Source organism: Panthera uncia (genome assembly GCF_023721935.1).
Source record: "Panthera uncia isolate 11264 chromosome A3 unlocalized genomic scaffold, Puncia_PCG_1.0 HiC_scaffold_12, whole genome shotgun sequence".
Classification (NCBI taxonomy): Eukaryota; Metazoa; Chordata; class Mammalia; order Carnivora; family Felidae; genus Panthera; species Panthera uncia.
In genome coordinates, this window is record NW_026057579.1 from 16,120,093 (window position 1) to 16,134,448 (window position 14,356).

General features: G+C 47.3%; 1 protein-coding gene across 1 annotated transcript in view; it reads right to left on the minus strand.

The window, feature by feature from the left end:
* LBH (LBH regulator of WNT signaling pathway) overlaps positions 1-12,644 on the minus strand; it is a 42,354-nt gene extending 29,710 nt beyond the window's left edge. The window contains exons 1-2 of the mRNA XM_049652356.1: positions 12,542-12,644; positions 12,172-12,287 (exon numbers count right to left, since the gene is read on the minus strand). The gene's annotated coding sequence lies outside the window, so the exon portion shown is untranslated. The remainder of the gene's footprint in view (positions 1-12,171; positions 12,288-12,541) is intronic.
* Between the last annotated feature and the right edge of the window lie 1,712 nt (positions 12,645-14,356).

Below are 14,356 nucleotides of genomic sequence, written 5' to 3' on the forward strand. Positions count from 1 at the left end.
AGCTAAGTACACTCAGATGCACATTTGTGCCTCGCAATGACTTTAAGACATAGGCACTGTTCCATTTGTCAGATGAAGGAAGAGAGGCTCTGAGAGATTAAGCGGGCCATGGCCACACAGCTCGCAAATGGCTGAACCAGAATTTGACTCTGGGTCTTGTTGGTTCTAAAGCCTATGTTTTCCCCACAATCCCACATTCATCCTGGCCCTCGTGGCTTCATTGATTTGTTTTAACAGAGAAACTACAAACTGAATATTACAATGTTAGTTCCAATGGCAAAGACCAGGACTACTGGAGTCCATCCAGTGGGGTAGGGCTGGTGGAATAAAAACATTTCCCACCCACCCTGGGAATCTGAGAGCTTCTTAAAGATATGTCAAAGGCGTGGGGTTAAAAAAAAAAGTGAGTAGGAGAAGGGGAGTTTCTAGCCAATTTTTTCAGTGAAACTCGTTTGAGTACATAAGAAATCTGAAAGGCAAGAATGTGTGTGGGTTGATGTAAGGATGAAACGAGATAGGGTTATGAAAACACTTGGTAAGCTGGAAAGCACTGAGCAGATACAGGGCTTGTTTTTAAGGTGCTTGGGGGGAAATATGGGGTTCAGCAGAGTTGATTGCATCTGCTTTGGTTTTTCACTCAGTTCAACCACGGACTGCCCCATTTTCCCCTGGAGTCCCTTGACTGAAGCTTCCAGCTCCGGGTGGGACAGACAATGGAGGCAAGCAGTGAAGCTCTGGCTGGTGGGGGCTGTGGTGGCCCCAGTGTCCCCACGTCACCCCTCACGCCCCCAAGAGTTCCTCCAGTCTTCGGTGCTCCACAGCACATGTCCAGCTGTGTTCTGGACACATGACAAGTGAGCAAGGCCTGTGTGTGGGCATGCTTCCCACCTCAGCCATCAGGGAATCAGTCCATGCACAAACAACCCAAGCCCACCAGACCAAATCCTCTAGCCTTTGACTCACTTTGCTGTCCGTTCTCAGGCACATTGCATGACTGATCTGTTAGGAGTCCCAGACTCCTAAAGCAATAAAGCAGGCAACAGGAATCTTTTTAGCTCTCAGGACACTAATAAGGCAAAGAGAAATTGCTCTATAAATGCTCAGGGGAAAGGGCTTTGCATGCTATCATCAGGGCTCTGAGGCTCGACGTAAAGTGTGTGGGTACTCTTGCACTGTGCTATCTTGGGGGGGGGGGGCTCCTTCTTTCCACCCAGAATCCCTTCACCCCACCTCCCACCCCCCAAAAGAAGGCTGGGATCTGCCAGCCCATAAGCTTTTGCCTTCCCACATATCAAAGAGATTCGGCCCTGGCGTTTTCTTTATTTCTATCAAGGGGCCTTTGAACCAAGGGGATTTTTAGAGAAAGAAAACTCTATGGAATCTTTAGGGTCCAGGCTCTTGAAAGAAAACACTAAAACTGGAGCCAGTTCAAGGCACTCGTGTCCAATTAAGGAAATGCTCACATTCCGATCCTAGCTCTGGCTCTAGCGTGCTTTCTCTCTTTCCACATCTACACAGGAATGCACTTTAACAGCCAGAAAAGAGGTACCTCTCACCAGGACATGTATCATATAGCACAGGGATCCTTGGGGTGGGCTCCAGCAGGCTGCTACCTTCCCTGAATTAGACAAAGAGCACAGACCATGGAATCATCCAAACTCCCTTCACACCCCCCTGTCTGCCCCTCCCCCCAGCTCCCCCTATGTCACCCACAACTCTGGACCAGAGAAACTCTGGCATACCTGTGGGTTAGGAAAACACAATAGTTTCTCGTGAAGGACAGGACTTTCTGTTTTCTTTTCAAGTAGACAGGATGTCACCCTGCTTCCTCCAGGGGCAGCGGCGTCCCTCCTGGCTTCACACCCGTGGCCCCTCTGTGGAGGAGCAGTGAATTATGCACCAGCGAAGAGCTCCTTCAGACCTCCTGTGCCAACTGTAACCCGAGCTCACACCAGCTCGCTGGAGCCCTAGGTGTGTTTCACACCCACAGAGTGCCCAGCCTCGGGATCAGATAGCTGGGTCCATGTTACACTTTCCTGCCCTTTTTCAGCAGCAATTCAACCAGGCCTTAGGCACCTACCGTGTGCCAGCTGCTGGTGGCTCCAAGGAATCGCTTAGGGGAATTTGGGCTCTCCTAAATCCATCACCCCTCAAAGCCACCCAAATAAACACGCTCTACGTGATAACGGTGTATCTGCCAGGCCGACACAGCTTTAAGACAAATTCCTTAAATTACTTTAGTTATACCTTACACAATCATAAGGCTGAGGAAAAACGGCACACATGCATGTAAGTTTTGCATATGAGTTTGCATATAAGCCCCCTCGCCTCTGCCTATCCTACCAGATTTTTTCCCCTTGAGCTCCTTATATAATATAAAGAAATCGAGGGCTGCCTCTGGTGCTTGGCATGGGATCCATCACTGGGGAGACTAGGAGGACCAGACGTCAGCCCCCTCTAAGACCATAAGATAACCACTGCAGTAGAGACAAGTGACCATGGTGGGGGCTGTGATTCCTTTCCTCTTGGGAAGAGGGGTGCTGACCACCAGAATATGAGCTCTGTAAGGGTAAGGACTGAGTCTGTTTCGTTAACTGCTCGACGTCATCACCTAGAAGAGTGCCTTGCACGTAGTAGGTACTCAAGACATGTTTGTTGAATGAATGAATGAATGAATGAATGGTATCAGGAAAAGCTAAAGAGAAAGGATGCCATCAAGCCAGCCTCAAAGGATGGGTAGAAGCCAGAGAAGGGCAATCCTATCTACAAGAACAGCAAAAATAAAGGCCCGGGGGTGAAAAAGTGCCAGGGGTGTGCTGGGAGCTAGGAGTGAGCAGAAGAATCTTTATCTTGGGAAGGAGCACTGGAGCCCCCCCACCACTCCAAATGTGCATGCTGAATGGAAAACCTATTGGCTAGTAAAGGTCCTTGCACTCTGCAGAATGGACTGTGCACAGAATTTCTAGCAGGAAAATGTCCCTCACCTCTACAATGAGTTAACATCAGCATTTCTTTTCCAGTTAGGTGGCGGCCCAGGCAGAAGTGTTAAGTAGGTCAAATTGAGTTTATGTGAACCGTGTCTTCTGAGACTTCCCCTTTCCACTCCCTCTCATTTCACACCTCTCTCTGACCCGCCCCGAGCGCCCACTGATCTCCAGACACCCATGCTCCCTTCATAACAGCCTTGCAAGCTCCAAAAACGTGCTTTTCTTTCCTACTGAGTATCTGTCTTTCCAATCCCTAATCCAGGCAGCTGCAAGGTAAGCACACTTGACCTGACACATAAATTCACACTATGGTGAGAGAGAGACACCTACAATGCTTCCAGGGCCTCCGTGGAACAATGGCATTTCGGGCAGGGTAAATGGGTGAGAGGAGGGAGTTCCGTGGTCACAGAGACTGGTGATGGTTGATGGCAGAAGTCTGCGGGGAAACCATGCCAGGGTAAGACAGAGCAAGAAGTGAACAACTCAAAGGGCAGGGGTGGGTGCAGCCAGGGGGCTTTCCTTCTGGAGGGATCTGACTGGAACCCTTGCCCCCAGCTGTCATCTGGCAACAGCACTCTAGTGGATTAAACCCAGTGATCAATGCGAGGGGGGAAAGGGTCTCCCTCTCCCTTTTTGCCAAGAAGGTACAGAGCTTTGGACTGACGGGGACTCCTCTGAGTGGGCCCCAGGCACCCAGTGCACCTGCCCAGGCCCAAACCAGGCCAGGCAGCCCAGGTGTGCACCAGCGGAGCAGTCCTGCAGCAGCCTGAGCAAAGCCGACGACAAGCCTTGACAGTGAGAAAGGCCATATGCCTTTTCACATGCTTAATGAGGCCCTCGGGGCAGCAGAGGCTCCCACACAGGGCTTCTTAGCCTCGTGAGCATGTGGACTGGTACAGTATGGGTTCAGGCAGGAGCCGCGTCAGCTACTGGGGACTGTGGGGCAGCTGGGTACCCTCCACCCCGACTTCTGAAGCCTGCACCGCTGCAGCAAACCAGCCTTGCACTCCCCACCTGCCCTACCTCATTCCTTTTCATCCAGGCCTTCTCTTGGGAAACAAATGAGAAAGATGCAAGGAGATTCTCCCAAGACTGTTTTCTAGCTAGATGCGTGCTTAAATGCCCCTGATGTTACTATTGAAAACAGCTAGAGAGGGCATTATGTGTGCTTGAGTCTCTCTGGAGTTTGTCGGGGGGGGGGGGGGCAGCATTCCTCACTCGCAGCCACCTGCTCTTTTGAATTGCAGAGTGCTTGGAGAGGCACCAGTGAGAGCCTTGACTCACCTTGCTTCCAGTTTCCCCCTAGGGGGTCCCCTACACAGGGGTCATTCTCGTTTTATTGCTTTCATCTGCAGGACCACAACCTTCCACAATGCTTAATAATTCCTCAATTTAAAAAGAAGAAACTCGGGGCGCCTGGGTGGCGCAGTCGGTTGAGCGTCCGACTTCAGCCAGGTCACGATCTCGCGGTCCGTGAGTTCGAGCCCCGCGTCAGGCTCTGGGCTGATGGCTCGGAGCCTGGAGCCTGTTTCCGATTCTGTGTCTCCCTCTCTCTCTGCCCCTCCCCCGTTCATGCTCTGTCTCTCTCTGTCCCAAAAATAAATAAAAAAATGTTGAAAAAAAAAAAAAAGAAGAAACTATACAGATGTAAATTAAAAACATAAAATTTTTAAAAATTTAACAAAATAGATACCAACGTCCCTGGCAGAGGGGGAGAATGTTCTCCCTCTATACCTCAGAGTATGTTTTCAAATTTACAAAAAGCTCATCTTAATGATAGAAATAGGTCCTACAACATCAGAGTTAATGTGGTATAATGTGTATGTATTTTGTTTTAAGTGTTCTCTATAGCAAGCAGATTAATAGTGACTTGCATTTTATTTCGCACATATTTCTTATTCATGGCTTTGATTTCCAGTTGTATATTGGGTAACATTTCCAAACAATGTTTTCGAACAACAATAAAATGTTTTTCACTAATAAAAAAAAATAACAAGAAGAAACTACAAAGACTCATAATCACTACAAATTATGATGTTGTCTGGCATTCTCAACAAGAGAATGAACAGGCCTCGTCACTTGGCCTCTGTCTACTCTCCATAAAATGGGCCTGACGTTTCCTGCCCTCAGCTTACTGCGCAGTAAGGACATACTAGTGGCAAGTTCTCGGCTTCCTCAGCAGAAAGGTGCGATATTAAATCATCCTCCATTGGATCTGCTCGAAGAGGAAGAGTATAGAGAAGGGAAAGTGAAACTCACATTAATTACTTCATTGTATTGCTTGTTAACAGGAAAACAAGGGCAGCAGCCCTCTCTGGGTTTCTGGGAAAGTGACGCCAAGCCAGTTCTCTTAGAAGAGAAGGACGCTAAGTCTAATGGTTGATATCCCATCTCTCCCTCTTTCCAGCACTTTCTTGGAGCATTTGCCCTGGCTCTCGTACTTGCCGTCACCCTGGCTAGAAGCATCCTGGCTCGTGAGCCACTGTGGCAGTCCAGGGAGGTTATACTAGCCCTCACCGGCAGGTATACGGTGTCCCACACGCACAGCCTGCCCGTCTACACACGACGATGTGGCCATTTTAAAGCCATTTGTATTAGAGTATTTCTCAATACCCTGGTATCCAGTGCCAAAGAATCACCCGGCTCTCCTTTTGTCATTGGGGCTCCACACGTCCACGCAAGCACACGCACTTATGTGCCAGCGACACCTCAGAAGCTGACAAGTGCCGTCTTCTGGGTCCGAGGTAGGGAAATCACACTGACCTGAATCCAGATAGAAACAGAGACGTCTCATCCACCTCACATTGTTTTACCACCTTTGTTTGTGTGTGGGTATTTGTGACAAACAGCAACAAACACTTCCCAGTGACTTCGGGGGAAACAGGTGTGAGGGACTGGTGTGATTTCAACACACCCAACACTCTCTTCCTCCTACAGAGCCACGCTGGGGAGCAGGGGAGGCCTCGCAGTGATAGGAGCCCACAAGGGGTGGGCTGCTAGCCATCGGACAGAAAGGAGGGGTGAGCTCGAGAGGGGGTTCTGCAGGAGGCTACTGCAATGGCCCCAGGGGGAGCTGGTGCTCGTGGGAGGGACAGGTGATGGCAGAGGCAATGCAAAAGGTGGAGGTTTCAGTACTTGTTTGGATGTGGGAGCAGAAGAGAAAGAGAATTGGAGAAGACGGGATTCTTGAGGCTGAGCCATTGCAAAGCTGGCGGCACCTGCTGAAAAAGCCAAGTGCAGAAGGGGCTGGTCTGGGGAGAAGGGGGTCCGGCCTTTCAGGTGGGTGGGGTTCCCAGGAGATGACCACCCCTGAGCTGTAGCAATGGCTGCACATGCTAACACACATTCCACACCAGTTCTCTCTTTCACTCTTGGGTCCATAGAAGCCCAAGCTTCTGTTCTGAAGGCCTGGTGTCTGGCCAGTCTGGGCGCTGTGGGTGCTTGGATGCTGTTGTGGATGGGTTCTTCAGAGGCAGATGTGGAGACAGAGTTTGGGACCAACACCCAGGAGAGGCAGGGGAAGAAGCAGGCTTCCAGAAGGAAGTCTAACGGAAATGCAGACTCCACAAATCTCAGCCAATCCTATGGGGAGCTTTGGAGCAAAACTTACCTGTCAGAATGCCCAGCATTGAGACAAAATTCCAGTGCCTTCTTTCCTCTGCCTTGTTGGGTCCACAGTGTGGGCTGTCCCAGGGAAGGGCATGACCTTGAGAGAGATGGCTGTCTTTGGCTGGTGCCAACCTTAAAGAGCAGACAGCTGGAGGCCGTCTGCTGACCCCACTCACCACAGCTGGGCCCTGGGCCCTCCTCTAGCTGGGATCCAGGTGGCACATTTCTATTTCTACCACAGATCCCAAAGCTTGCAACTCCACTTATGGCCTCACTTCAGTTTGCCATGCATGCATCGCAGAGGCCTGCGGGCTCAGGGAGTCCTCAGGGAGGGCACAGACGAAATGCTAGTTCATCTCCATTTGCGGGTGACAGAACTAAGGCCCAGAGAGAGGAGTTGCCTTGCCTCAGCAGTGACAGTCAGTGAGTGGTGAGCTTAGGACCAGCACTTGGTCTGGGCCTCTGGCTCCTTGGCCTGTTCTCGTTCTCAGAAAGGAGACTGCTCTGTGCCCAGCAGATCATGGTGGGGACACCACTGCTCCCAGCCTGGGGATGGGGCTGTGGTGCCCCTCAACTTGCCCACCACCATCTGCAGGTTTGCTGGGACATCGAGGGGCTCACTCCCCAAAGCATGGAGTGAAGGCGACACCAGACCTGGTGAAAAGACTGACTTTAGATTTCCAGAGGGGAAGGGCCCAGGGGGCCTTAGAAGTCAGCTCTTCAGGTTCTTATTGTGGAAGTAAGCCAGCTCAGCAGGGGCAATTCTGGATTCTTCCATAATTGCTCTTTGTGGACCAGGCACTGTCGTGTCCATGAGCCTGCACTGGGGTGTTCTAGGAAACATCCCCACGAAGCAACACAGAGCTGGCGTCGAGGCCACACTTCATGACGTTCCACTGTGTCTTCCGATTCTCCCCCTGGGGACCCTCAGCGCCAGGAATGGATGCACCTCTCTGAAGGTCCTGCTGCTTTTTTGCACGTCGTCAGTGCCGTGGGTGCTTTTCTTTGCACTTTCACTCTACAGGTTAGGGAGTTGGAGCCTGATGTGAGGAAGCCTTAGTCCAAGGACATGGGACCTCACGGTATTTGAGGAGGTATTAACCACATCAGGCTTTTTCCCTTTTACCTCTATTTCCCCCCATATTCTCTCTTATTTTGTTTTCAACTTTGTTCTATTTTACGTGGTGTCTGTAAACTCCCTCAAATGCTCTCTAGAATGATGTAATACGTAAACAACAATAGTATATCTGACTTCTTTGGAGGCCTCCAATGTGTTTTCTGAGTGTTTTCTTCTGTGTAACAACTCCCCAGGATGGAGTGGTGATCGGTCTCTGGGAGGGCCTGAACTTGGCCTTCCCTACCCTACAGTGCAAATCATGGTCACATCTCCAAACTGCCGTGGGTGAGGTTCAAATGCTAGTGGCGTCCTGGGGGAGTCTGACCTGTTGAGTGGCCACCAAAAATCAGGTCTTCCAACTGTCTGCAGGGGAGTCTCTCATTGTCCCCACTTTGCTATGCATAGTGCCTGGCCAGGACCGGCCAGGAGGGCTGCCTTTCTCCTTAAGATCTGGACATGATGCAAGTTCATACCTGGAGGCTGTCTGGCTTTTGTAAGCGCACATCACAGTGCTTCGAGATATTTAATGTCTCCAGGTCAGTTAGTCAGTCCAATTATAATTGCCATCACTTTGGTGTTCCCACAGGCTGGGGCAGTTTTTTTTTTTTTTTCCTCTCGCAATCCTGACTGGTCCTAAGAGGCAAAGAGGCATTCTTTCCAAGCTGACACATCAAAGCATCTGCTCCAGGTATTAAGAGTCTCAAACGGCATGTCGTAGGGGTGAACACATGAGCACCAGAGGGATTTAAAACAAGGCTTGTCCACCCTTCTGATTTGCTGTCTCTACTGAGGCCAGGACTTGCTAGGCCAGATATTAATTCTAGGGTTCCTGCACTCCTGTGCTTGGCCCTCACAATTCTGTACGAAAGGAATTACTCATTCTCTGGTATCAAGAGGGCAAATCACCATGGGCAGAATCACCCAGCCCGACTACAGGGTGTTTATTATCCTTTGTCTTCGGGTTATTTCAGATCACTGGGAAGGGAGGGAAGGTAATGAAATCTCTTGGAAATGACACGTATATAGCACGAATTAACCTCTCTTAGCCTCTATTTCCTCGCCTGTCAAGGAGGGGTGGGGATAATAACACCTCCCTCATGGAGCTGGCACGAAGAGGACAAGAGCTAGAGGCCAGAAACCACCTGGTCCAGCACCTGTCACAGAGTCAAGATGGAGCTCCTTAAATAGTAACTATTTCGACTGTGTAAAATGCACACAGTCATCTGCACCCTAAGACTTTGTTAGCTCTCAGTGTGGTCTGTAGACTGGCCCGGCAGCTTGTTAGAAATGTGATTCCTCAGCCCTGCCCCAACCTGCTGAATCAGAAGCTGCAACTTAACGAGATCCCCAGGTGACCATATGCACATTACAGTTTGAGAATCATCGAGTTAAGGAACGTCAACTTTACCGTTGTATCCGGTGGATTGGATGGCATTTCTCTTGGCAACCAACAAAGTCAGTAATGAGCCCGTCAATCAAATACAGGCAATATTTACCTAACACAGCCCGCTCCTGGGGCCAGTCCGACTCTGCTGTGGCTCTGGCCAGCCTGCTGTTCACCATGCTCACCTGCCTTCTGCGGTCACCTGCGCGGTGGCCAAGGCTCCAGGGAGATGAGAGCTCCTCATATACTGGGCAAGCACAGATAAGGTTTCTCACAGCCCCACCTGAGTGCCTGTGCCAAGGTAAACTTGCTCTCCAGAATTGCTCCCTGACTGGAAAATGTGTCAGTCTATTTATTTCTCACTCCCACTGGAAAAAAGGTTGGGGGGGTGGTGCAGGGAGTGGTTGGCCATGATATCATTCTTTCCACGGAACTTCTCAAAGGCATTGCATTTCACGGTGACTTTCAGGCCACTTGTGTTTTGCTGCATAGTATGGAACAGAACTGGCCGGGAGCCTGAGTTTCTCTTCCTTCTCCACGGCACTCTGCCCCCTCCTCCCTACCTCTTTCCGGGGTTTTCACTCCCTGTGGGTTTTGCAGGCAGCTCTCGAAAGGAACCTGAAAGCCAAGATGTGGGTGAGAAAATTTTCCTAGCATATCTTGCCGAGGAGACCTGTATCTGAGGACACAGTGGCTGGTTGGTGGGGATGCAGGCCAGGTGTTGGCTCCAAGGGGCAGGAAAGGGGACTGCCTGGGGGCAAGTCTACTCCCTTCAGACACATCAGAGAGTTGGGAATCAAGAGCAAAACAATTTTTCCAAAAGCCACACAAAGAGTCAGCACCAGTTGGGGGCCACTGCATTCATCACCATTCTTGTTTATACTTCTCTGGAGAAGAGCAAAGATTTTCCAACTGGGTTTCTGGTTCCTACTAGCTGCTGAGAGATGCTGCAGGCTAGCACACAGCACTGGAGGGAACCTGGGCTCAGGCTGGGAGGGCGAGCGCATCACTCGTTCCCTTTATCAACATCTCCTGTAGGTTCACATTGCTTCCAGCCAGAGTCTGAGGCACTTATTAAGACAATAAGAGAGGGGCCTTGCACAGACCTGTAAAGATAGTGAGCTATGGCCTGAGAACTATGATTAATCCAGCCTAATTTAAGAACTATAAAATTTTTATTCGTAATTTTTCAACATGTAGATAAAATCAGAGACCAATACAGTGAACCCCTGTGGATAAACTTCCCAGCTGTATCAGGACAGACATGGTTATGCTGTCCTAACAAACATCCCCAAATCTCAGTAGCTGAGAGCAATAAAGGTTCATTTCTTACTCATCCACCTGTCCTCCATGGGTTGCCTGAGGATATCATGTCCTCTCAAGGACTGGGGAAGAGAGAAGCTTTGACTCCGTGCTGCTATGTTGGCCAAAACTTTCATGCACTGGCCCCTGAGGCCAGAAACATAAGTCACATCCACTCCAGCTGATTGGCCAAAGTAAGTCTCCAGGCCATGCCTAACCTCAGAGGGGATGGGACATGCAATCCTACCATTGCAAGGAAGGCAGAGAGCTGGAGATATTCGGTGGGCAGAGCATATTGCCTTATTTGCTTCCGGTCTTTCTACTTCAAAGACAGCAAATATTAGAGATACAATGGAGTTCCCCTCTGGACTCGTCCCCAGCCCGTCTCCTCCCTCATTTCCCAGAGCTAAGCACTGTTTTATTTTTTAAGTTTACTTATTTATTTTGAGAGAGAGTGAGAGAGAGCTTGTGCCAGCGGGGGAGGGACAGAGAGGGAGAGAGACAATCCCGACGCGGGGCTCCATCTCAAGACCATATAATCATGACCTGAGCTGAAATCGAGAATAAGATGCTCAACTGACTGAGCCACCCAGGTGCCCCTAAGCACTGTTTTGAATTCAGTGTTAATCATCCTCATGTGTGTTTTTACGTTTTTTACTATTCTTATTGCATTTTTATGTATCCAAAAACATTATAAAGTATTATTATGCCCTGCCAGCTTTTACACTATGTATGTGTATATATACAATATCATAATTTTCTGCAGTGTTAATTTCTCCTTTAGAAATGTGAGATTCGCATTCCAATTGTGAGATTTTTATCTATGCTGACACATGCTAGACTATATTGCATTGCATAACTGTAATATGATTTACTTATCCATTCTCTTATTGATCTCCATGCTACAGCAAGCATTTTAATACATGTCTCTTTGTGCTCACATACAGGACTAGATGCCCAGGAGAAGAATTTCTGGACATGACCACCTACAACTTTCCAAAGTACTTGTACCAATTTACAATCCCACTAGCAGGGAATGAGTTTCCGTGATTTAACAGCTCTGCCAACACTTGGTGTTGGCCGACATAAATTTTTGCTGATCTGGTAGGTGTAAATGGTATTTTATCAATGTTTTGATTTGTATTTCTTTGCTTAATAGTGGAAGCAAGAATCTTTTTGTATTTCTATTGACCTTCTGGGGTTCCTCTTCTACAGATCAATAGTTTATATTCTTTTCCCATTTCTTTCCAATGCTATATATCTTTTTCCAATTAATTTGAGAGGTTTCTTTATACATTACACTCATTGCAAGTACCTTCTCCCAAGCTATGGCTTATTTTTCACTTTGTTATAGTGGCCTTTTGTTATGCAGAAGTTAATTTTAATGTAGTCAAAATTATCAAATTTTCATGTTTTCTATTTTTTTTTAAAGAGAAATTGCTCCTTATCTTAAGGTCATAAAGAATTTTTCTACATTTTCATCTTATGCTTTAAAATTTTTCCTTTTGTTTTTAGTTCTTTAATCTATATAGGGTTGATTTAAGGGAGAAATGTAATTTTGTATTTTCCATATGGACAAAAGTTGTTCCTAGGATTCATTTATTAAATAGACCACCCTTTCCACATGGATTTGTAACACCATCTGTAACTGGTATTGTTTCCAAACATGGGTGGGCCAGTGGCTAGGCTTTCTGTTCTGTTCCATTGGTTTATCCTTTTGCCCAAACTCTGTTGTCCTCATTACGAAATATTTTGATAATAAATCTTGATACCTGGTAGGGCAAGTTGTTCCACGCTCTACTTTTTCAGAATTGCTTCTCAGTTATTCTTGGACCTTTTGCTCTTCCAGATCCATTTTGAGAAATCAATTTCTTCCAAATCAGATTGTCTAGTTCCAAACAAAACAACACAAAACACCTGTTAGACTTCAAATAAAATTCTACTGGTGAATATGACACCTTTATGATTTCGAGTGTTCCTATTCATCTTCCTTTGTATGGTACCCACTTACGATTTCACAGCCCTTGATAAGACCCTCCTTTCCTCCTCCACTCCCCCCTCCAACCCTTCTGAGTTTGACTCAAACATCGCTTACTTCCTATTTCTTACTATAGCTTCAGTATCTTTATTTCTAGTACTCACCTCTTTCAAAGTTTTCCTAATTCTTTTTTCAGTGTGTAATAGGTAAACCCCAGACATGCATTATAATGATAAGGGGGTAAAGGAGAGGGTTCTCATAGTATCCTGGGAGGAGATATGACAGCATAATTACATATGAGGGGGTACACAATAATCTTTTCTGAGCTTTATGAGGTAGCATGGGTAGTAGTTAAGAGGCCAGACTGCTAAGTTTGAATCCCAGCTCTATCATTTACTGACTCTGATCTTGGGCAAATTACTTAGTATCTCTATGCCTTAGTTCTCCCTTCTGTAATGTAGGAGTAAAAATATTAATTATCTCATAATATTATTATGAGAAATAAACAAGTTAACATATTTAAAGTACTTGGGATAGTGCCTGGTATATTGTGTTTTATCTATTATTGTCATTACTAAGATAGGATTTCCAAAGCACATTGGGAATATAGTTTGAATTTTCAAATTAGACAATGTCAGAGTAACTCACTAATCTTAACACTGAGTAAAGAAGTTGCTCTTAGTAAGCAGAAGGGCACCATCCACATAATTGAAGGTTTAATCATTAGTGATCCACAGTGGCTGCTAGTTTAGTGTTAACTATGTTGTAAATTTCACAGAATCAATGAGTTCAGAGTTGGGTGGTACCCAAGATAATCCAATCCAATGTCCCACCCATGCTTAAAGCCTCTTAAAATAAAGCTATACAAAAGGAAGACTATTATGAAAGAAGATCAGAAAGGCATGAATATTGAAAGGACATCAAACTTATTTTAAAAATAAAAAGGAGATGGTAGGAAATCACATGACTCAATAAAATTTCAAAGGTTGCTGGGAGTGGCCATTAAGAGAAGCCAAAAGAAAGGGTGTTTCTAAGAGCTGGTAGCCTAGGTCCAGGAAAGAGAGTCTTATCCAGAAAAATATCTGTATGTTGGAAACCAAGGGAGTATTTGTCAAGATTCTACATTACTACGTATGTGGGCTATTTGAGGGGTTTGGAATATGTCCTTCTCCCTCCTGACCACCAGGCTGCCAGGGGACCTGACATTTCCACCACTGGTGCTCTCTTTGGTTAGGACTTTGGCTGTCTATATAAGTAACCCATGAGGAGTACACTTAGATTATCTAGGAGACCCTTAGATTGAATTCCTCAGCACAGGCCTGGCTGTGAGCAGGGTCATAAGATGTAGATATAGTGAAGGAAGTTCTGCTGGGCAGAGGGGAAGGGATGTGGGGTCCTCTTACAAGCAGCGGATGCCAGACTGGAAACTCAATGAGACCAGAGGAGGGGAGCAGGAGGGGTGGGGGATGGGGTGGAGAAATACAGCAGAACTTTGGGGTTAAGCATGTAGGAGGGGAGAGTGATGAGCCTGGAGTTTCTGCTCCATCTGGATGGAAGCTGGCTCTTATTCCCAGAAGTTTCTTCCCAATGATGTGGAAAGCCACAGACCTGTAGGGAGTCTTGACCCCCTCCAAGGAAGCAGGATTAAATCCAGGACTCCATATTACCATGGAGATTCTCCCTTCAGAACTCAGACCTGAGGGCTAGAAGCTCTTATGTGCATTGTGATATGTCCCTGATGATAGCAGCATCTGGTTACGTGCAGCTCTTCACACTTACAAAGCACTTAAACATCTCTTTTGCTGCTCTTTATACCCTTACAAGCTGGATGAGGCAGTGTCATTATCCTCACATTATAGAAAAGGAAACTAAGGGTCAAAAAGCAGGACAACAGCCATAGGTCCCACAGCTGGACAGGAAAAAGTCAGATCAGCTTCACCTCAGGATCCCCTCTACTGTCAGAGTACAGCTTGAGGCCA